The sequence below is a fragment of the Cryptomeria japonica genome, chromosome 7 (assembly GCF_030272615.1).
Source record: "Cryptomeria japonica chromosome 7, Sugi_1.0, whole genome shotgun sequence".
NCBI lineage: Eukaryota > Viridiplantae > Streptophyta > Pinopsida > Cupressales > Cupressaceae > Cryptomeria > Cryptomeria japonica.
The window spans coordinates 94,200,839-94,224,896 of record NC_081411.1 but is presented as its reverse complement, the minus strand read 5'-3'; the positions used below and the strand labels follow the sequence as shown (position 1 = coordinate 94,224,896).

At 36.7% G+C, this 24,058-nt stretch overlaps 1 pseudogene; it reads left to right on the top strand.

The window, feature by feature from the left end:
• The window catches only part of LOC131856463 (ATPase family AAA domain-containing protein At1g05910-like), an 84,437-nt pseudogene that overhangs the window by 4,660 nt on the left and 55,719 nt on the right, over nucleotides 1-24,058 (top strand).

Genomic DNA, 24,058 nt, shown 5'->3' with positions numbered 1-24,058 from the left:
ATGCTTTTGGGATTTCCTATGATATATTTGAAATCATTTTCTTTTTATTGCTAGAGCTTCCTAAAATGAGTAAATATCTGATTTTGTCTGTTTCACTGAGCTTCATTGGCCCACGATCATTTAAGAGTTGTTCTACTAGTTATACTGGAATAATTGTCATCAAACCTTCCTTTATTACATCTTGCAACCTCCACTTTTCCCTCTAATGAATTGGATGGAAAAGCTACATCCTTGTTTGGTCATCGCTATATGTATGTATCAACGACATCATTGTTTTAGTTTTTGTATTTTCATTGCTTAGTTTGTTCAAGATTATTCTTAGGCATGTGAATCCCTTGTGTATAGTATTGTGTACCAAGTACCTTGTTAGCTTCTGACTCTATATAAATTGAAATTTTCATTGAATTGAGTTTACATGAATTCAATGGTGTTTGGTACACCTTGAATGCATTATAAATTTTATTTATGTTCAGTATAATACAAGGTAAAATCCCAAGACACCAATGGAATTTACCCTCTAATCAATCCAATAGATCCCAATTTTTCTAGCAGATTAAGTCACAGACTCGTATAGTATTAAACCTGGGCGCCAATGATTAATAAGAGCTGACCTAAATGGATTACAGTCTTTTGCTTTATGTGCAGTTACCAAGTAGAAAAACCAGGTTCCGATGACAGGTGTAGAGTCATCTCACAACTGGTTGACGTTGTTCTTACTATCCCTGATCAAAGAGTGGTAATTCCTCCTAAAAAATAATGTTTCTAATCTTGAACTACAAAAGGTACCAAAAGTAGCAAGAGGACCAAGTGAAACTGAGCAATGTTCCAAGGCAGAAGTAGAGGAGCATGTTATTCGACGACTCTGAATATGTCTTTGGGATGTCTGCAGTAGGTTTTATAGTGATGCATCAATCATTATTTGATTCATTTGTTGAGGATGTATTTACCAAGTGAAAATTAATTTTGAGTGCTTATATGTATCCACATCTAATGTCCAGACTTCTATATGAAAAATGGTTCAGTGTCTTCCATTACTCTGTCATGAATGAAGGTGCTCCTGACTATATTCAATAGTTCAAAATCAAATGGATATCACTACTTTACTATAGCGTGTAGATAGCAGGCGTTACTTGACATGCTCAACATTCTTGCAAGATGTGGAACTAATTTGAGCCAATGCAAAAGTAAGCATGAATGGGCATGCCTATGATCCTAGCAGCTTTATGGGGCTGAACAAAAATTTGTTTTCCATTCATTCCTAATAATAACTATCATTAGTTTTGCATAATATGCATATAATGGTGGTGATTACAATAGAGCTCGAATTTACAACAGAGCATATGCACTGAGTGATGCGGTATGGTTAAATGTGCAAATAGAGACATACAGTTATTTAAGTTCAAATGTTTTATGTCAGATAGTAAGAATTTAGTGTTCACTTTGCTAATCCTTGTCTTACGCATAATCAGGTTGTTGGCATGCTTTCTCAAATGGATCCTGCACTAGTTGCCTTTTGTTATAAAATTGCTTCTTAGGGTGGTCCAACTTGTTTGTCAGAGGATTCGACTACAAATTTTCCTTCAAATCCTATTGCTCAACCAGTTCATATTACAAGAGCAAGTGAATTCTTACACAATGTTCAACCTGATATGAATGTATCTCAAAGTTACAAGGTCTTGAAGCACTCAAAGCATAACAGTGATCCTAATCAAGGTGGAATTATGCCTTGCACCATGTCACTTGTAATCCTTTTTTTATTTTTGATATTCAAAATTAGAAGAACAATTCTATTGAAATTCTTAGAAATTTTTATTTTCTTCAAGTGAATTTGTGGTTGGGAACTCTGATCCATTTGTTGAGGATAGATCACAAGTCACAAAGATTGATAATACTGGGCACAATACTCTAAAAAATTAATGCCCTCATGGTAGTTTGACAAATGAGGCATTTAAAGGTGTGCAACAATTTGAGGCAAATAATCAAGAAGAAATAATGAATCACCTGGAATGCAAATAAGAAATCACTTGGTAGAACAGATAGACCCAATAGAACATAATTTTGTGAAATCTACTGAAAACATTTGAATTTCGTTCGATGATGTCATAATCAGTAACAAATCCAAGGGCACTTATCAAAAACATCTTATAGTATTACCCATTCTTAGCATTCAAGTGTCATGCGTAACATTTTAGACAACTAAATTGAAGCACTCTATAATGGTTAAAGTTGGATTATGTACATATAGATTTATCATCTGCTTATATATCTATCTCTCATTTCACACCAACATCAAAGAGATTAAATGTTTCCATAGAGTACATTTTTTTATATAAGTTTTTATTTCTTTGGGTAGCCTATAATTTTCATAATGGAAATCATGGATTTCATTTAAACACATCTTGATTTCTGTATACATCTAAAACATTTCTTAGAGCTTGTAAATTTCTTAAAATTGATTAATATCTAAATTTTCATATTTGTTGTAAGGAAGTCTTCAATATGTATTACAGAGTAATCCATGTACAAACAAGTTTTGTAAATTTCAACTTTGACAGATAAACATATTCAAGCTCACAATTTCAGGTTATTGAAATTATACATATGAATTTCATTTCTGATCATCTGTCACAAACTCATAAGCTTTTCACTTTTTGGAGGTAATGTGTTTATCTAGTGACTAAAAATTTTTCTTGTAGAAAAGAAGAAAGCATTTTTAACTATTGCTAATTTATATTTTAAGGATATGAGATTGAAACATGCTCACCAATGTGAAGCATCCATAGAACCTGCTACAACAATCAGATATTGTTTCTAAACACATAAAAATATTTATGTATGTTGAAGATAGATAACATGACTAGGTCACACACATGACCTTAGCATGTCATGGCCACACAAAAATAAAGGTGAAGATGAAGGTTAATCTGATGATATGAACTTAAACTAGAAGGAATGTGCAAAACTATTTAGAATGAAAATTCATCTGCAAGAGAACTTCATCATTTGTTTTCATGAATTGAATGGGAATGCTCATGGTGAATGAATATTGTACAATAACAATAAATATCAAAATAAAACAAATAAAATAATTTACAAGCTCCTTTCAATTATTCTCATATTTAATATAATGTTCTATCTAATAAGTTGTAACATGTTGGCTCTTCAATAAGAAGGTTCATTTTTATCTACATTCCCTCCTCATTTTGTTCTAGGCCATTCAATATGTTGAGCACTATTTTTGAAAATAAAAATAAAAAAAAAATAACATATGTTTCCATAAGCATGAAGGCTAATGGATATTTCGGCCAGTAAACTGTATCGAGCACTGCAGGTGAAGTTTCATCGAAAGAGCGTTTTCATCGACACAGGGCATATAAAGCATTAAGCAAAGGTATTTCGGCAAAAAGTTACCTTCGATGAATGCAAGAAACCGCTCATCGATACTCCAAGTTTCATCGAAAAGGTAAAAGCAAAAAGCGAAAAAGGCAAAAGGTGATTTCGAAGGAATGTCGTTACCGAAGAAACTCAAGAGACATTCATCGAAATGCAAGTTTCATCGATGAACGTGGTGTCGAACAAAAGAAAGGCTGTTTCATCGATAAAAAAGGATATCGATGAAAAGGGGATATCGATGAACACTCATAAGCCTTCACCGAAGAAAGAAACTCATCAAAAGTATGGCATCGATGAAACTCACGAGCAACTTGTCGAAAAAGGGGTCTATCGATGAAAAGGTGATTTTGATGAGTCTTAAAAGTGGCCTCTCGACATGAGCCATTCACCGAAACAGTTGTATCGAAGAAAATGAGCTTTCGATGGAAAGTTTGAACACTCGGCCGAAGACAAGGGTTTCATCGATAACTTGAAACGCGCACACTTTGAGCGAACTGTACTTCCCGCGAAAGAATTAAAGGCCCAACTGAAAAGTGTCACATCTGCAATTAAGTTTAAACACTTGAGTAGCCGTTATGGATGCAGAACATTAACTGTGCACAAGTTGCCCATACAATCACAGTTGAACTGAGTGAATTCTCGCAAGAATCAGATCGATGCTAAGAGATTGGAAGCTGTGAAGAAATTGCAGAGATTTGCAAACGATAACTAGAAGAGTTGAGCATTCTACCAAGTAAGTGTTGTCTCTCTTATTTACTGTAACTATGGAACCTTCGTCTTCTTCTTCTAAAAAGAGTAGGAAAGGAAAAGAGTTAAACCCTGAAGAGAAGCCCAAGAGACAGAAGAAAGAAGGGAGAGCTCTGACTCAGGACTTATTAGACCAGTGTCCATCGTCTAGTGTAAGGTCCAAAAAGATTAAAAGTGAAGAAGAAGGATTAGAGGACAGATTTGAAAATCTAGGAGACATTTGGACTGAGATAAGAGGGCATGAGTTATTTTTGTTTGGTTACAAAAGAAGGGATGCACCTGAACCCATAAGCAATCTATGGAAGAAAAACTTAGGCAAATTAGTAGTTCCAAATGTGTTTGTAGACGTAGAATTAATGAAAGCTCTAGTAGATTGCTACAACCCGAGAACTAAAACCATATGTGATTACAGAGGGAATACATTAGTAGTAATCAACAAGCAGACTATTGATATGGTTTTTGATCTAGACTGGGAGGTCGAGGAGAGCATCGATATGAAGAAACTTTCACAGGAATTCTTTAGTTTGGAAAATATCTACAGGACTTGGAGGCTACCTGTTCACAGGCCAAAAGTGGGTGGGTCATTTGTTCAGTTTGGCAAAGATGACAAGGTGCCATTTGATGTCAACCACTTCCATCCATATTTCAAATATACGTATTATGCTGCAGCCCAAGTACTAGGCCTAGAGGCTCATCCACTCATGGATATTGGGGTTATGGTTCTGTGTGCTGATATTCAATCAAAAGACCCTAGGTCATTTGATTTTGCTACTTATGTTGCGGATGCCTTGAATCATGGGCTGGAAAAATTGAAAGGAGACCTTGTGAATGTTCACTTTTCATTATACTCCATGCTAATGCATATTCTTCTTTATTGTGGACAAGAAATTAACTTCTGGCCAGATGAGTTCAGCATTAGGTCTTATGATAAGAATGGTCTGAAGAAGCCGGTTCAGTTGTGGGTATCAGCATGGGACCAGAGGTTTATGAACAACCAATATTGGCATTTTCAAGAATACTTTGTGAAACCTCTCAGTGCAGCTTTTGGACAACACAGGGATTATACTTTGTCCCCTGAAATCAAGAGGTTCCTCAGGCCAAAGGATTTCTCTCCAGAGTCACAGATTGAACATAATTGGGGTGATTGGTATTGCCATGATAATCACACAGAGATAAGGGTATTTGGATATGAAGGGCAACCCCACATGCTTCCAATTACGGTGCCAAACAGAGTGGCTAGCTTGTAGATTATGAGGCAATTGTCTATTGCCAATGCTAAACATTTAACTGATTTTGGTAAACAATCTATTGTTCCAGGTTTATTAGTTTTCTCTGATTTCATTGTCAAAAGTTCAAAGAGTTATCATTTATTACAGAATAAATTAAACTACTATGGCATGACTCTGGGTGAGCCTAGGGAGAATTTTGATCCCGAAGGATATATAAGAGCTGCCAGAGCCTCACAGAAACTCAAAGCTAGGATACATATGGCCAAAATGCCAGACGACCTAATTAAGAACCTTGAGCGAGAAGAGGCCAAAGCTTTAAAAGGAAAGAGTGAGTTAGTCTGGGAGGCCTACAAATGGAAAAGGGCAAGGGGAATGATAGATGGAGACCTAATTGGAAATCTCCAAGATCCTCTGGAAGTGGCTAAAAGGCTGCTTCAACATGAAGCTGAAATTATGCACAGAGTTCCTTCACAATTCCTTCACTTCATTAACACTGAGAAGGACAGTCAGCCCCTAGCTCACATGTCACCGAAATCAACCGCCAGTAGTATCCCACCTGATTCTCCTAGAGAGGATTATCCTCCTGGTTTCGAAACAGAAATGAACATGGACACAGGAGAAATCAACATCAAGGATGTTGTTGACATAAGAATGACTGAGCATGAGGACTTCGTTGTTGATGATGGATTCGCCTCTTCTAGGGAATTCCTTTCATTTTTATATCAATACAAAGGGGCTCATGTCAAACGAAGCATGGCTGGAAAACCAGAGGAGGAACAGATGAAAAGATTACAGGATGAAATTGATATCCTCATGAAAGACATGACTCCTGAAAAGGGGAGGAAATTATTAAAAGAGGCAGGTGTGATCATCTTCTCTGGTTGGGACATTAACTCAGCACTCTTATTTGATGGCTTTTTGAAAAAACAAGATTTGAATCAACAGGTGTTGCCCCAGGAGGTAGATAAACTGTTCCTAGGCTCTGGATATGATCCAGACAGAAAAGCTCTCCTACAGTGGGCACTATATCCAAAGGGGAAGAGGCCAATCATTATGGATATAGAAGAAACCTTTGGGCATCTCATGGTTCATCAGGTTGGAAAGACTGATCCTAGGGTCACTGCAAAGCTCAACCTGGATGTTGCAAGATTGAACTTGGACCAGACAGAGTTTTTGGTCAGAGAGAACGTTACATACAAGGGATTATATGAAAAATCCAAGGAGGAAAATCAGAAGCTGCAAGCAAAGGTATTGCAATTAGAGACGGGGACTCCTATCAGCGAATACACCTCATACCCCGCAGGACGTAGCTTGGATGACATCTCTGATGCTCTGTACTGGAAATATCAGGCAGAAAAAGCCAATAAACGCGCAGGCAATGTCCAACAAAAGATGGACAAATTGGTCAACGACATTGTAGGACATCGGTTTAACACCATGCTCTTACAGGTCGAACCGTATTGGACAGTTTACAATGGAACGATAAAAGCACTAACAGAGCATGAACGGTTAAGAGCACGGTTGCAGGGAGTGCTAAGCAATGTCGACACCATGACACCAAAAGAAAAGACTGAGGGCAATGCGTATATGGACAATCATGTCAAACTTGAAGATATGCTGAGAAGAGATTTAAAAGAATTAGATGATGAAAAACCCGTTGGAATGCCCTCCGTCTACAAAGAAGGAGAGGTAATAACCTTGGAGGATTTGCGAAAAGAACTTATTAGCGTCAAGGATTGGGCCTTGTCAGAAATTGATCGGAGTAAGGATATGGCCCCTACCGTCAACCAGATAATATTCAAGTATCTGACGCTGGGGGATGAATTGAAAAAGCAAACGCCTCGAATCAAAACATTTAAAGACGATGATTACATTCATCATTTGGGGCTTTTGAATCTCTTTTTACTTAAGTTTAGAAATGTTCAAATTAATGATTAATATTGTAAAGGGTCGTGTCTCTTCGTGAAGAGCTTCCATCCTCATATATATATGAGAATGATTTTTGTAATGTAGGGGATAGATTATTAGAGAGGATTAAGAGCAAAAGAACGACAGCCTGTAAGTCTTCTATGTACGAACTTCAATGGAATACAAATCTTGATCAATTGTTTCCCTGCATATGTGTTGTGGATTATTTCATTTTCTTTTGGCAATCGTCTGTGATATTGTCTGATAAAGATAAGGTTATTCATATTCTTAAGATCAAATCTATGCTTTATGTTATAATGTTGCAACAAAAGTTTTGCTTGCGGATTGTAATTGTTCCTTGCAAAGCTTAATTGACTGGTCCCTTAAGGGTAGGGTTAAATTCACTCAATCAGCACATAATATAAGCATTCATTTGGTTTTAAAAGAAATAGTAACTGACAGGTTCATAAGGGATGAATTAAAAAACTGTCTCACAGATTCGCACTATAAGTCCTGAAGAAAATTGTGATGACTCTGTAACCCAAACAGTGAAGAAGGCACTGGCTAAAATCTCAAGTTATACTCATCATTTCTTTCATAATTAGTTATTTTGACAGCTATAGAAGTAATTAAGAAACACAAAGCAAACAATTATCATAACAACAATCTTGAACTCGTCTGCTATATCTCCATTCAAGGAACTCATGCCATTTCAAGATCAGGAGATATCAGATTAGGATAACATATTTGCTATAAAGAGCACTGTTTATTGGAGACATTCAGTGAATAGGTATACCCGCCTAGGTCCTGCAGAGCCTAAAGTGAGAGAGTAAGCAACCAAACAGGTTCACTCTACATGTTGGCCAAGTCAATTGGAGGGTTTGACCATAGGGACTGGCATTTCCTTAGAACCTATCCAATCTGTTGATTTGAGACCCAACACAATACACACAATTTAAAATAATAACTATTATTTTGTGGGATTAGAAATTTTAGCCTTGAATTAAAATGAAGTGGTTTTTCTTCTATGAAATTGGTTCACATATCTGATCGACTTATTGTTTAGGATGTCATTATTCAAATATATAACTTAAAATATGAAATTCTGATTATTTTGAATAAATCAGATTATTTGTTACAATATGGAATATCTCTTTTCACTTTCCTATTAGTATAATATATTTAAGACGCGACCAGCTCTTACATTTGTGATCATTAAATATATATTTATGTTGGTCATTCATGTATTTATATTAGGCATGGTTAATTTAAAATGGATTAAAATATTTTACTTTTAAGTAAAAATAATCCATAGTATTTGTGGACACCTAAAATTGCCCTCTCTAATTAAATAAATATCTTTATTTATTTAATTACTTTACCCTAATTTTTCTATTAATTAAATAAATCTTTATTTATTTAATTAATTCATTTATCCTTTTCTAGCCTTATTTCTCATTTAATTAAATATCTTTATTTATTTAGATTGTCCTTTATCCTAAACTAAATAAATATCTTATTTATGTAATTGATCCCACTTCCTCCATTAATTAAATAAATCTTTATTCCAACACTACGTACCCTCTCATTATTTTTTTATTTCATCTACCTACCCTCTAATCTTAGCCAACCATTTATCTTTTACACCTCTCAATCTAATCCCTTGATTTCTTATAGTGTCTTTTATATAAGGAGATGCTTCCTTCATTATCAAACCCGACTCGACTAGTCTAGCATTCAAACTTTCATATGCGATCAAGCCTACTTGCAACCACATTTCCATTCTTTGTTGAGCCCTTGTGCACACATAAAATGTCAGAGCAAATATATCAAGCAAGATCAATGGGGATATGAAGAATGGAGATACAAACCCTATTGGACATGTGATGGTATAATCTTTGTGATTTCATTTGATTTGCATTGTCTTAGGTAATCTTCATATGTTAAGGTGGATCTTTGTTGTTGTTAGGCTAGGGTTTTGTGGTTGAGTCTATTTAGTCTTTCAATATTGTTGTTTCCATTTTCACCATATACATTTTGGCATGCCCGGTGGGACCATTATCCCTTTTGCATTTAACATATTTTGTTGCAGATTTTGTGTTTTTGAAGTTGCAGATCTAACATTTCTGACAATATCTCGACATTTTTGCGTTTACTCATTTTGAAATTGCGTTTCTGAATTTCTGTTGCATTTGTGATATCTAAACTCGCATCTGCGTCTTCGACACTAGTTTTATTTTCTTTTGATGGTTGCAGGTCGCATTTGTGTTCCAAAATCGCATCTGTGAAGCCTTCAGACATGTCTGTGTTTGGTAATCGCGTCTATGTCCCAAAGAGGCATCTGTGTCAGATCTAGGCACGTATGCATTTTTCTGTAGTGTTTGTGATAGGTGAAATCGTGTCTATGTTTCAGCTTTTGCATTTCAGTTTGTTATCCAGTTTTGGGGCTTTTATTTCGTCATTCAGATTTTAGATCTGGTTTATATTGAGCTAACATATTCTAATCTAGCTAACAAAATTGGTGTAGCTTGTCTTGAAAGAAAACCATTTTGTCGAAGACCCCTATTTCACAGTCTTTTGGATCTAAATTTTACCTAACTTGTGTGCTTGCACGGAGGGGTGATCATTTGAAACAATCCAAACTACTAACAAATCTTTGTTGCAAGACCTTGATAAGGATTTTTCTTATGATCTTTATTGTGTTCCTTGTTCTCATAGATCATCGAATACTTCAATTGGTGCACTAAAATTGAACCAGTGTCTTTTGTGTCTTGGGCAATAGGCTCTTTTTGTTTCATTTTTCAAGCGCCCATCTCCCCGTGTGGTCATTAGGACTACTAGTGAGGAGAGAACGACCCAAGCGGTAGCGAGGAAAAGCCATCCTCTTCTGAACCACTATAAACAACTCTATCCATGGTGAAAGCCATGGGTAACATGTGCAGATTAGTTCATACTGACACTATGTCTCCCCACAAATCCGTTTGATCAAATTTATTTGATCAGTTGTAGGGCTTAACCCCTATTGGCTGGGAGCCTTCTGTATTTATAGAGCTAAAAGTGTCGCATGTATGGCCACACCAGCGGATGCCCTTACTAGCACCTTTTTATTTTAGAAATCCAAAATCCTTCTAGTTGTTGGGTGAGGAGGTCGGACCTCTAGAGTGACCGACACACATATGGTTCTTAGTAGAGATACAAAGTTTTTCAAGGGGAGTTTTCATGGGGACTGATGCTTGGCTACCCCGAAGAAGTGAGTGCTAAGGGTGGAGCCAGTGGGGTCAAGCATATAAGTATCCACTCTGAATAGCATAGCCTCTGGGGAAACCCCATGCGGGATTAACAACTATTGTCCTGGCCAACCATAGGAATTGTGCTTGTCTTATTTTGAACTATCAAACATTCAAGACCGAACATCAAAAAATTGTGTCTTTTGTGTCTTCAAGTGTATGCAAAACATTTTTACATCAAACAACACACATTTCTTTCGGTCATTTTGAGTCTAAACACTTGTAAAGATTGAGTCTTCATAAACATTGTGTCCTCTTGTCACGAAAAACAATCCAAAATTCAGATTGGGTCACAACAAAACAACTTCACGAATTGGAAAAATTGCACTCAGGTTTTCTGAAACGCGTTTGTGTCTAACAAAATCGTGTCTGTGTCATATAAACGTGTCACTGAAGGGCAAAAACGTGTCTATGTTCTCTTGAGCAACATTGCATTTACAAAATCTCATAAATTCATCTATGTCTAATAGAACCACATCTGTGTCATTTAAGTGTGTCTATGAAATATACAGGCACATCTGGGTTCAGAATTGGAAAACTTTATAGCCCAGCAAACAAGAACAGTCAGTTTCTGACTTATTGAGCTTCCTAGGTTATCCAATGCTAAGGACCAACCACCAAAGCAATTGGATTTCCAAAGGCATGCTCAAAATTTGGACACAAGGAAACACCGCAACAAATTTGGGGGCAACACATGAGAACAAACTCATGACACACCTGTAGAGTATGGTATACATAGACAAAGCAGATATTACATTCCTCACCATGACTCTTTGCCAAGTGGTCCCTATACATAGCATCATTATAGACCTCCTCCATATGAACATGTGTATGATCAATACCATCCATATATGAAACATGCTCCTCGACCTGGTGGTTCAGCCATGGGGTATGGTCCAAGAAGTTGATCTCCACTTAAGAACAATTTGGAGCAGCAAATTAAGGGCTTACAAAAGAAAATGGAGGACATAAATGCACCAACGCCAACTTACACAACAAGAGACATATGTCCCTATCCATTTGACAAGAGCATTCCAATGCATCCATTTCCTAAACACTTCATGATGCCTAAGTTCGATAAGTACAGAAGAGAAGGAGATCCTAAGGCACATATAAGATAGTTTTTCATAGCTTGCATTGAGGTAGTAGCAAAAGAGACATATTTGATGAGATTATTCCCACAGAGCTTAGGTGATCAAGCTATGGAATGGTTCTCCCAACTCCCACCTAGAATTAAGTCATGGAGTAACTTAGTAGACAGACATATCAGTCACTCCTTTGTGTAACACCAAACAAAAGGATGCAGAATCTTTTTCATCATTTTTGCCAAGATGGAGGAATCTAGCCAGCAGATGCTCTTGTGAAATTCCACAAAAACAAATGGTAGAGATGTACACCCAGAATGTCAACAAAGACATTGGTTATGACTTAAGAAAATCTTGTTTGTCCACTTTCAAGGACGTCATTGAAAAAGGCTTAGCAATAGAGAGGGTCCTAATTGAACAAGGAGTCATCAAAATATTCAAACAAAATAGAGGACTATAAAATGAAAAGACAAGCCAAGATTTTGGAATAAAAACAAGAACACAATCAATGATGGTGTTTGTGGATGCCAATACAGTGCGACCTAAAATCATTTTTTCCGGATCAAGCTCTACAAACAATTGGGTGAATACTCAAACAAATTCAAAGTCATGAAGGAAGTACACCCCACTGGGAGAACCACTAGAATCAGTTTTCAAGAAGCTAGTGGCAAACAAAATAATAACAATTACATATTTGCCTCCATATGAGCCAAATGTCAAACCAAATTAGTGGAATAATGATGAATATTGTGAATTTCATAAAAGCAAAGGTCATAAAATAGGAAATTGTCATCGATTGAAGAACATCATACAAGATCTTATTGATAGAGGTGAAATTGAGATTGAAGGACACTCTTCCAATCAAGAACAGGAAATGTTTAAAGAACCATTTCCAAAACATGACAAGGGAAAAGATAAAGCCACAAATGACCAAACCAACTATACCAGAGCATCTTATAACTATAATTTAACTATCAATCACATTTCGATGGATAATTATATCTCTACCATTATCATCAAGGACAAAACGCCTGAGAATTCTACCCAAAGACCCAAAATTGTCGTAAAAGTAATTGGATCTTCTTCCGAACCTACCTTTGAATGTAATGTTACTTGTCGAGGTAAATTCACCTTGCAAGGTGCTCCAGCTAAAACCACCACTTCCTCATAAGCCAAGCCCAACTATGACCTTGTAGAATAGTTAGGGAAGACACCAGTGCTTATCTCCATCCTCGAGCTCTTGCGCATATCCCCTACACATAAAGCCATTCTTGACAAAATCTTGAGAGATACTTTTGTTCCTACTCATCTGATCGTAGACCGGTTTCAAGCCAAGGTGGAATACCTTTTTGTTCCACACTCCCTTACATCTATAGAAGCTGATGATGCCTTTGTGAGCCAACCACATAATGCATCTTTACACATCGAAGCCTTCCTACACAAACATTGAATAAAGCGACTCCTGATAGATGGAGGAGCAGGTCTAAACATATGTACTTTGAATACAATAATACAATGGGGATATTCTGATAAAGCCGTGAATGCTACAAACAAAATTACAATCAAGGCATATGATGATGAAGAGCGTTAATCCAAAGGCACAGTCACCTTACCTCTCAAAGTTGGGCCAGTTACAAAGGATGTCGTTTGTCAAGTCCTAGACTTGGATCTCACATACAACATATTGCTAGGACATCCTTGGATTCATGAAATGAGGGTAGTCCCATCTACATACCACCAATGCATTAAGTTTCCTCACAATGGAGTTGAAATAACAGTTAATGTTGATCCTAATCCATTTATATACTGCAATAACTTGAGACAAAAAATTGAGATGATTATTCAAAGTAATAGGGAAGTTGTCCCTTCTTCTACAAACATTGATCTTGAATCATTAAAACCTTATACATCAAAACAAGGTGAGCTTAAAGAGAAATATCAGGACAAGGGCATGGGTGAATACACTTTGAATCAAACCATGTGCTTACAACAAGTTATGAGTTCGCCCAAAGAATATGGACGACCACATCCTTCTAGATGGGTATCTATCATTACACCCAAATGGGATTCTACTATCTTCCAAAGATGGGGTGAAATGGAAGAAGAAGACTTATACAAAATGCTTTACAAATACCTTGAAAATGATACACAAGATCACATCAGCATACCATGTGAAAAATATGGAAAAGGATTCAAGATCCTACAAAAATTTGGGTATGATGGTAAAAGTCCTCTTGGCTTAAGAAAGGAAGGTATCATTCAACCTTTGCAACCAGAATTGACATTCAAAAAGGAACGCTCAAAAGGACTTGGTTTCATGTCTTCCAAGGTAAATACTCAAAAGATAGAAGCAACATTACAAATCAAAGCTGCCAAAAATCAACAAGAGAACCACTATTCCATAGACTCGAATGAATGGGAATGGGGTTTAGACAAATCCTCCAGTGACTATGAACTCACCGAGACATTCAGAGAACCAGGTGAACCCATAGAAAAAGAGGAATTTTATAGAAAATTCAAAGTTGGTCAAGAAACAACCCCTGAGGATCCCACACAGTCCTTGCCTCTAGGTTCTAGGTCGAAATCACAAAGAATGAGGACACCCGTCCCGGAATGCGCTACTAGTGATGACAATTTGGATTCATTCACAATTGAGACAGATGAGGAGAGTGCCAATGATGACCTCGACAACTACCTCGACATACCTGGGACCAACTTATTGACTGGGACCATGATCTGATTAAGGATCTATGACTGATTACATAAAAATGCTAACATTACAATGCTTAACAAATTGAAATTAGCACATACATAAATGTTTAATTACAAAAAAATTGAAGTGATGAAATAGAAAAATTAGAGAGGAAGAGAAAGGAGACACAAACAACAGGATTTGATTACAAAGTTTGCCACAAGGTGACTACGTCTCTAGGTCTACCCAACTGGGTGAGACCAATCCAATTATGCTCCAAAAATGAGTTTACAAAGAGTTACAAAGTCACTCCTATCCGCACAACGCCACTTTTCAAAGTGTAGGAGTGAAATGCCAAAATCCACAATAGCTTCCTCTTGCTTCACCACTTGCAAATTAAAAAAAACTTAGAAAACACTTAGCCAAAATTTCTTCTCCAAACTCTTGACTAATTTCTCAAATTCACTTACAAAAATTATCTCCCCCATCAAATGTCCAACCTACCCCTTTTTATACACATTTATTCACTAATATGGGTTAAAACCATATTATACCCATATCTCCCATTACAAGTAAAAATCAAAATATCTCCCTATTATAATTTGAATTATCTTTTATGGGAGGTTATTCCATTTTTTAGGGATCAAATAATAAGGGAGATAAAATAAAAAAAGATCTAAGGGGCTTATATTTAGGAAACCAATCCCCTTTTATTCTCTCCATCATCCATAAGATAGCATGGTCTTTTATTTTAAAAGAGAGATCTCATTAAATAAGGGAGGTCCCATGTTGAAAAGGGACACTTCTTTTCTTAATGTATTTTATTTTTGTTTTATATATTTTGTTATTTGATTTTTTTATTTTTTTATATAAAACAATAAAATGATTCATTTTCCCAATAATGACTTGCCACATGGAGAGGTGAGATGATGTCGAGTGTCAAGGGCTGATTGATCGTTGTGTTGATTGGATGATGACTGGGTGTTGATGACATGATGATGTGTCAAATCAAGATGGAGCCAAGTGTTAACTTCTAATTCTCTATTCAAAGAAACATGTCATGGTGTTGACTATGTATACCACATCATCATGTTGACCTACCACATCATCATTTTGACAAAGTTTGACCAAATGTTGACCAAACTTTGACTTTAAATAACTTGTACATCCAAACTCCATGTTTGATGAAACGAGTTGTGTTGGAAAACTCTCGTTGAGCTATTCAAAATGATGCCAAATTTGATGACTTTTGGCAACTTTGATTTTTGACCCTTTTTTTTATGGCCTTAGGTACTCAATTTGACCCAAACTTTGACTAAGCACCATTTCCACATACAAACTCTATTTCATGAGAAATGAGTTGTGTTGGAGTCAATATTCCAAAATCTTTATACTAGAGAAAAAATATGGAGCATTGGAGGAACATGAAAATTCATTGAAAATGATCCCCCAGATCACACCTCCCCACTGAAGGACTTTTGGACCTCCAAAAGTTATATCTATACTGACATGGAGTTAGGACACGACCTCCCCACTTTCCTTGTGTCATCTCTGCATCTTTGTACCTGACTCACAATCAAGATTAAGACTAAAAAAATATTGTTGATGATAGACATCATGAGATCACTCCCATGTGCCTCTACATCAACTGTTGTAGCCACTAACCAATAACCACTGCCTAGTATCAAACTAAGAAACAATGTAGATCCAAAAGTGAACAATTCAACAAAAAAATGGTCTTTCACCACATGAACATTTTTAACGAAAGGATCTTGATTATCCTTGCTTTCATTTTCTATCTCCACAAGCTATCTTGTTGGCATATCCTACAACATTTGTTCATTAGTAGCCTTGACCACCTTTGTATCCTACCTTGAAACACCTGACAGACATGAGAGTCAAATCCTTACTTGCATTAATCATCCTCTTTAGTTGTCATGTATTCGCAAAAGAACAATCAATCTTAAATCTATGAGAATGCACAATATATTGCAAGCCATCTTTACATAGATGATAATGATTCTTCTCTCGATAGAAAATATCCTTTTGATCAAATAGATAAGGGCTTCTGAGCACTATTCCACAGATATCTAATGGAACCACATCAAATTGTACCTCATCCACAAACTTGCTTGTGATCACGAATTGTAATGTGCATTGCCTTGTTATTTGCAACTTACCATTCTCACAAATCCAACCTAGTGGATAGGGTCTCTTATGTGGTGTGGTTTTCAATCCTTTTTTTTTTACTTTCAAAAATCAAGTTAACTTGAGAACCACTATCTATGAGTGCATCAATTTTCACATTCTTAGTGATAACCCTTACATGAAAAAGTTCATTTCTGTTTGGATCTTTAGGAACACTATCAACTCGAGAAGTAGAAGCACAACTATTAGAAGAAACACAAGCAATGGGAGCTTTACCTTTCAAACCCATCACAAAAATCTTAGATTTGTCCTCAGAATCTGAACCAAGATTGATGGCAACATTTGTGGTCTTCTCCTTGCCTTTCTTTTTTTGATCCTTTTTCTGAGCCCACGTCAGTCTCAATTTAGGCTGTAACTGCCAATGGTGTTCTTCGTCGTGCCCATTCCTGTCACAATGTGAGCATGTCAAAGTTAGCTGATCATCCTTCTTTTTGGTAGTAGTTGTCTTCTTTGCTTTAGATGACTTGACAATTTTGGATGACTTCTATATATAGCTACCATCACCAAACTTGTTATCAAAAGAACCCTTTCCTTCTACCTCTAATTGTGTGGCTTGGACACAAACTTCGTCCAAGTTACTAGGACTCAAGACCAAAATGGAATGTCTAAGATATGAGTGCAAACCACCTATGTACTTTAACAAAGTATCCTATGTATACAAAGGGACATCCAATGCAATAGCCCTCTTACTGAACTCATGGGTGTACTCTTGGACAGACTACCCTTTCCCTTGCGTAAAACTTTTCTAGCTCATCATTAACTATTGCATATGACCCAAGGGGTATAATTGCTTCCTAAGAGCACCAACAAATTCTGACCAAGTCAAACTAACTCTACCATGTTGTGAGATTTCAGACCGAGTTCTACTCTCCCACAAGGTGAGAGCGATACCTCCCAACCAAAGCATAGCCAACTAGATTCTAGAGGCATCATCAAGAAGACCTTGACCTCTACAATAAAAATCTACTTGCCAAACCCAATCATCTAACTTCTCAGCATCTAATTCCCCACAATATTTAGGAATTTCAAATTTAACAACAAACTTAATTTTAGGCTTCTACACACCCTTAAAAGGATTTCCAGAAGAATGAGAAGAAGAAGGGGAACAAGGAGGAGAAGGAGATGAAGGAGGATCTTCACCACCAGGTGGTCATTTATCCTTCTTATCTTCATGATCTTCATGCTTCGACGAACCTTCTTCACGTGCCTTTTGCTCTTTGTGCTCGTTGAACAAGAAATCCACCTTCATGCTCAGAGCCATCAAAACTCTTCGAAATTCCTTCTCATTGATCTCCTCAGGTACCTCCATTTCAGACACAGACTTCTTCGGAAATGTCCTTCATTTCCCGAATTCAGAATTGTAGGCTTCAATCTCACCTTGGCCTTGCAGGAGCTTGGATCTTGTCAGCATTCAGAATCTACAATACTAGTCAAACTAGCTCTGATACCACTTGATCTAATGTTAGGATCTATGACTGATTGCATAAAAATGCTAACATTACAATGCTTAACAAATTGAAATTACCATGTATATAAATGTTTAATTACAAATAAATTGAAGTGATGAAATAGAAAAATTAGAGAGGAAGAGACAAGAGATGCAAACAACAAGATTTGATTATGAATTTCACCACAAGGTGACTATGTCTCCGGGTTTGCCGAACTGGGTGAGACCGATCCAATTATGCTCCAAAAATGAGTTTACAAAGAGTTACAAAGTCACTCCTATCCGCACAATGCCACTTTTCGAAGTGCAGGAGTCAAATACCAAAATTCACAATAGCTTCCTCTCGCTTCACCACTTGCAAATTAAAAAAAAACTTAGAAAACAATTAGCCAAAATTTCTTATCCGATCTCCTGACTAATTTCTTAAATTCACTTACAAAAATTATGGATCAAATAATAAGGGAGATAACACAAAAAAAGATTTAAGGGGCTTATATTTAGGAAACCAATCCCCTTTTATTCTCTCCATCATCCATAAGATAGCATGGTCTTTTATTTTAAAAGTGAGATCACATTAAATAAGGGAGGTCCCACGTTGAAAAGGGACACTTCTTTTCTTAATGTATTTTATTTTTGTTTTATATATTTTGTTATTTGATTTATTTACTTTTTTATGGAAAACAATAAAATGATTCCTTTTCCCAATAATGACTTGCCATATGGAGAGGTGAGATGTTGCTGAGTGTTAAGGGCTGATTGGTCATTATGTTGATTGGATGATGACTGGGTGTTGACGACACGATGATGTGTCAAATCAAGATGGAGCCAAGTGTCAACTTCTAATTCTCTATTCAAAGAAACATGTCATGGTGTTGACTATGTATACCATGTCATCATGTTGACCTACCACATCATCATTTTGATAAAGTTTGACCAAATGTTGACCAAACTTTGATTTTGAATAACTTCCACATCTGAACTCCTTTTTGATGAAATGAGTTGTGTTGGAAAGCTCTCGTCGAGCTCTTCAAAATGATGCCAAATTGGATGACTTTTGGTAACTTTGATTTTTGACCTTTTTTTTTATGGTCTTAGGTACTCAGTTTGACCCAAACTTTGACTAAGCACCATTTCCACATACAAACTCTATTTCATGCAAAATGAGTTGTGTTGGAGTCAGTATTCCAAAATCTTTATACTAGACCAAAAATCTGGAGCATTAGAGGAACATGAAAATTCATTGAAAATGATCCCGTAGATCAGACCATGAAGGACCTGTACTGTTTGACACGTTCCAAAATGATGAAGCCTTTATTGAATATCTAGGCATACGATATGATCTTCCCCCTGTGGACCATAAGGTAGGATACACTATAGAGCTCAACAACATGGCATATTTTGGTGACGGTGTTGGGCCTTCCATTCGCAAAAATATAAAAAAAAAAAAAAAACCAAGGGTCTTATGGTGAAAACCACGTTGTGGCATTGTTTGACCCCAAAAAATTAAAAAGAAAAGACGTATCCAAGCATGAAAACATCTCTGAGACACCCGAGGATGGAAGGCTTGACATTTTCCCGACATCATATGAAGAAAAACCATCTATGTTAGTAGAGGAGACCATCAAAACAAGCATTGGCACAAAATAAATTCCATGTAAGATATTCCTGGCTCAATTTCTGCTAGAGACAGAAAGATCAAAGTTCATAAGTTTCTTCATATAGAGACAAATCAATTTTGCATGGTCATACGCTGATATGCCTGGATTGGATCTAGATTTAGTAACACATCATTTGATAGTCAAACTAGGGGCAAAACTAGTGAAACATAAATTAAGAAAGATGCATCCACAAGTGGCATTATTAGTCAATGCGGAGCTTGAAAAATTATTAGATGTCAAATTCATACACCCAATTGATTACCTTGAATGGATCTCCAACTTAGTGCCTGTCAGCAAACTAGACTATAGCATCAGAATATGAACAAATTTCAGAGACATCAACAAAGCTTGTCCTAAGTATGATTTTCCATTGCCAAATATTGACCTGATTGTAGATCTCATAGTAGGGCATGAGATTTTATCTTTGATGGATGGATTCTCTGGCTATAATCAAATAAAAATGGCATCTGAGGATCAACACAAAACAACATTTACTTGTCCTTGGGGAACTTTCTGCTGGAATGCCATGCCCTTTGGGCTAAAGAATGCAGGTGCTAAATATCAAAGAGCCATGACTACTATTTTTCATGATGTCATGCACGTTACTATGGAAATTTTTGTTTATGACCTCTTGGGAAATGCAATAGAAAGAGATACACATTTGGACATACTTTCAGTCATTTTTGATTGGTTGGAAAAATACAAAGTAAGGTTAAACCCCAAGAAATGTGTCTTAGGAGTAACCTCCGGGAAGCTCCTGAGATTCATTGTCTCAAAAAGAGGAATTGAAGCCGATCCAGCAAAAGTCAAGCCAATCCTAGAGATGCAACCACCAAGAAATATTAGTCAACTTTGATCTTTGCAAGGGAGACTCCAGTCCATACGAAGCTTCATAGCACAACTTGTAGGTAAATGTCATCCTTTTTCAGCATTTTCTACATAAAAACATCAAATTCAAATGGGATGATAACTGCCAACAAGATTTCTAGATACTCAAAGATTATCTTCTGAATCCACCAGTCTTGATGCCACTGATTCTAGATCAATACCTATTACTATACATATCTACTACTTCAACAACATTGGGGGAACTCCTAGCACAACAAGATACTAAGGGAAAAGAAAAGATAGTCTACTACATCAGTCGTACTTTGGTGGGATATGAGTTAAACTACACACCAATTGAGTGTGCATGTCTCGTTGTGGTCTTTACTTCACGGAAATTATGACATTACATGCTAACTCATAAAACTAAGTTGGTCACAAGGATTGATCCATTGAAATACCTTCTCAATAAAGCAACGCTTACTAGTCGACTAGCCAAATGGGTGATGCTCCTGAGTGAATTCGACATTGAATATGTAGACGAAAAAGAAATAAAAGGACAAGCTATCGCAGATCAATTAGTAGATGCTCCTATGATAGATGATGCTCCTCTAACTTCAGAATTTTCAGATGAATCCATCTTGAAAGTATCACACACAAAGCCTTGGCAACTATACTTTGACAGCTAATACACACAGCATGGTGCAGTAGTTGGCATCCTCTTCATCACACCTCAACGGGATTCCATACCAAAATCATATCGATTATCATTTCCTTGTAGTAATAACATAGCAAAATACAAGGCATTAACAACTGGATTACGAATTGTAGTTAAGTGGAAGATCTAGGAACTTCATGTTTTTGGGGATTCTCAACTTGTATTTCGTCAAGCAACTAATGACTACCAAACAAAAGATGAAAAATTAATGCCTTATAAAAGAATGGTGGATGACCTGAAACAACATTTTGCAAAGTTAGATTTTGAGCAGACACCAAGAGAGTAGAATCGAGCCACAGATGCCATTTCTATTATTTCTTCACTGATCGATCTACCACAGAATGAAAACCACTATGAGTTCTTGGTAGATAACATTTTGGTCCCCTCATATAAGATCACTCCTACTGAGATGATATGTGTTGTTGGTCCTGATTCCAAGTTATATGGTTCCATTTTCACATACCTTCGTAATAATACCCTTCCTCCTAACTTATCCAATAATCAATGTCACACTTTCATTTGCCAATCTTCTTGATACGTCATTTTAGCCAATATCTGATACCATCAAGGTCTAGATGGCACTCTTCTTAGATGTTTAGAAAGGGACAAAGCTCAGATTGCATTACATGAAGTTCATGAAGGGATATGTGCTCAACATTCTAGTGGTCCTACCTTAGCCAAGAAACCCATCAGGACTGGATAATACTGGCCCAATATAGAAAAAGACTCATATTAGTTTTTCAAGAAATGTAAATAATGTCAACTTCATGAAGACCTCATTCATGTGCCAGCGTAAGAACTTCAACGAATTGCGACTCCTTGGCCCTTTTGCCAATGGGGACTCTATCTCATAGGTAAGATTCACCCTCCTTCCTCCAATGGCCACACATTCATCATCACCGCCATAGAGTATTTCACAAAATGGATTGAAGTCGTGCCTCTTACACAAGTCACTGGAAAACTAATTGCTACATTTATTCTCAACTACATCATTTTTCGATACGGTATTCCTATTTCCATCATCACCGATAACCGGTGTCCCTTAAAAAATCAAGATGTTCATGAACTTTGTGATCACTTCCATATTACCCATCGTTTCTCCACACCTTATTACCTCCAAGGTAACAGCCAAGCTAAGGCGTCAAAGAAAACCATTCTTAAAATCCTAAAAAAGACAGCCGATGATGTTGGTCACGATTGGCATATCCAACTTAATCCCGCAATTTGGGCTTACCGCACAAGCATCTGCACACGTATAGGAGCCACACCTTATTCACTTGTCTACGATGCTGAAGCTATCTTGCCTATTGAGGTTGAGTTACCCTCTTTACGAATCTATTTACAAAACATTATCAGTGATGAAGACTACAGGGTCTCTCACTTATAGGAACTTGAACTATTAGATGAACGAAGACAAACTACTTTTAATCATCTCAAGGCTTATCAACAACAAATGAGTTGCAGTTACAATCATAAAGTCAAGCCTCGCACATTTGAGGTAGGTGACTTAGTTCTCAAAGAGAATCCTAAAAATTAGCAAGACAGAGAGAAGAAGGGCAAGTTCGAACCAAATTGGCTTGGTCCTTACATCATCACATCTGCCTATTAATCAGGTGCATATTAGCTCTCAACCACAGAGGGAGAACCTTTAGAGGATCCTATCAATAGCATGCACCTTCGCAGGTTTTACACATAACTCTTCAGGGTATCCTAATTCAAAAACACACACAAAAAAAAAAAAACAATCAAAAATACAAAAATACAAAAAAAATTGAAAAATAAAAAAAGTAAAGAAAAACATTTTGTTCAACAGTGAAAACCACTTCGGTGGCGCCCTAGGCAAGTACCATGGTGAAAACTGGGTCACCGACGCCATGTGTAGAGACATTGCTCCTCCCTCCTTCAAGATTCCATTTCATCCTTTCACTTCACACGCACTCACAACCCCTCCACTCATAATAAACTTACCTATTCCCATCATGGCTTGTTATTGATCTACCCAAGATTGGTTAGCCATTCATATTAAACCTCCCTTTTCACCCCTTTCCATCCATAATAAATCAACTCCTATCTGTGGCTAACACAAATCCTATGTCTAGTGATGGGTGTGGAACTGAGAGCATCACACGTTCTAAGGAGTATTGTTTCTTCCAATTTTCTTCCATCTATTCATGCACAATCCACAATAAAGCAACACTTGCATCACAAATCCACAATAAAGTTCCATCTTCTCCACAATAAAGTACCAATTTCATGGATTTAGTTAGTTTTAGATGAGACACAACAGCAACAATGGGCTTCAACAAATCAAATCTTTCAATGGACTCAGACAACATTATGGTTCAGTGCTATCTATCATTTTTGTGAAAGTAAACATTGTGACCACAATCAAATAAGACTTATACAAGTGACAAGAGACACTAAACTTGAGGACTACAGTGGATTTTGTTGTCGAGTCTTGGTTTTCTTTTGATTTTATCTTTCTGGTGACATGTCTTTTAGCTTTTCTGGGATGTCTCTGACTAGAGATCTTATCTCCAGAATTTCTTTGACTAGAAAGGCAAGGATGGGTATCATCACCTATTTTTCTTTGCTATCTGTGGATTGTCTCTTAGTAATGATATGACTTGTCCAAGGATATGAGGACATTATGATTCTAGTATGAACTGGGGCATTCCTTGTTTGCTACTGTCTTATCTCCATGCAAATAGGTACAATGACTTTCTAGGTCGAACATATACCTCGATTATCATAACTTATTTGCCATAATAAAGCTCAATGATGATAATGCACAAGAAGCTCTTTCACTTCCAGATCTTCTATCTTCCATCCCCCTTTCTTGATTGACCTCCATCATCCTT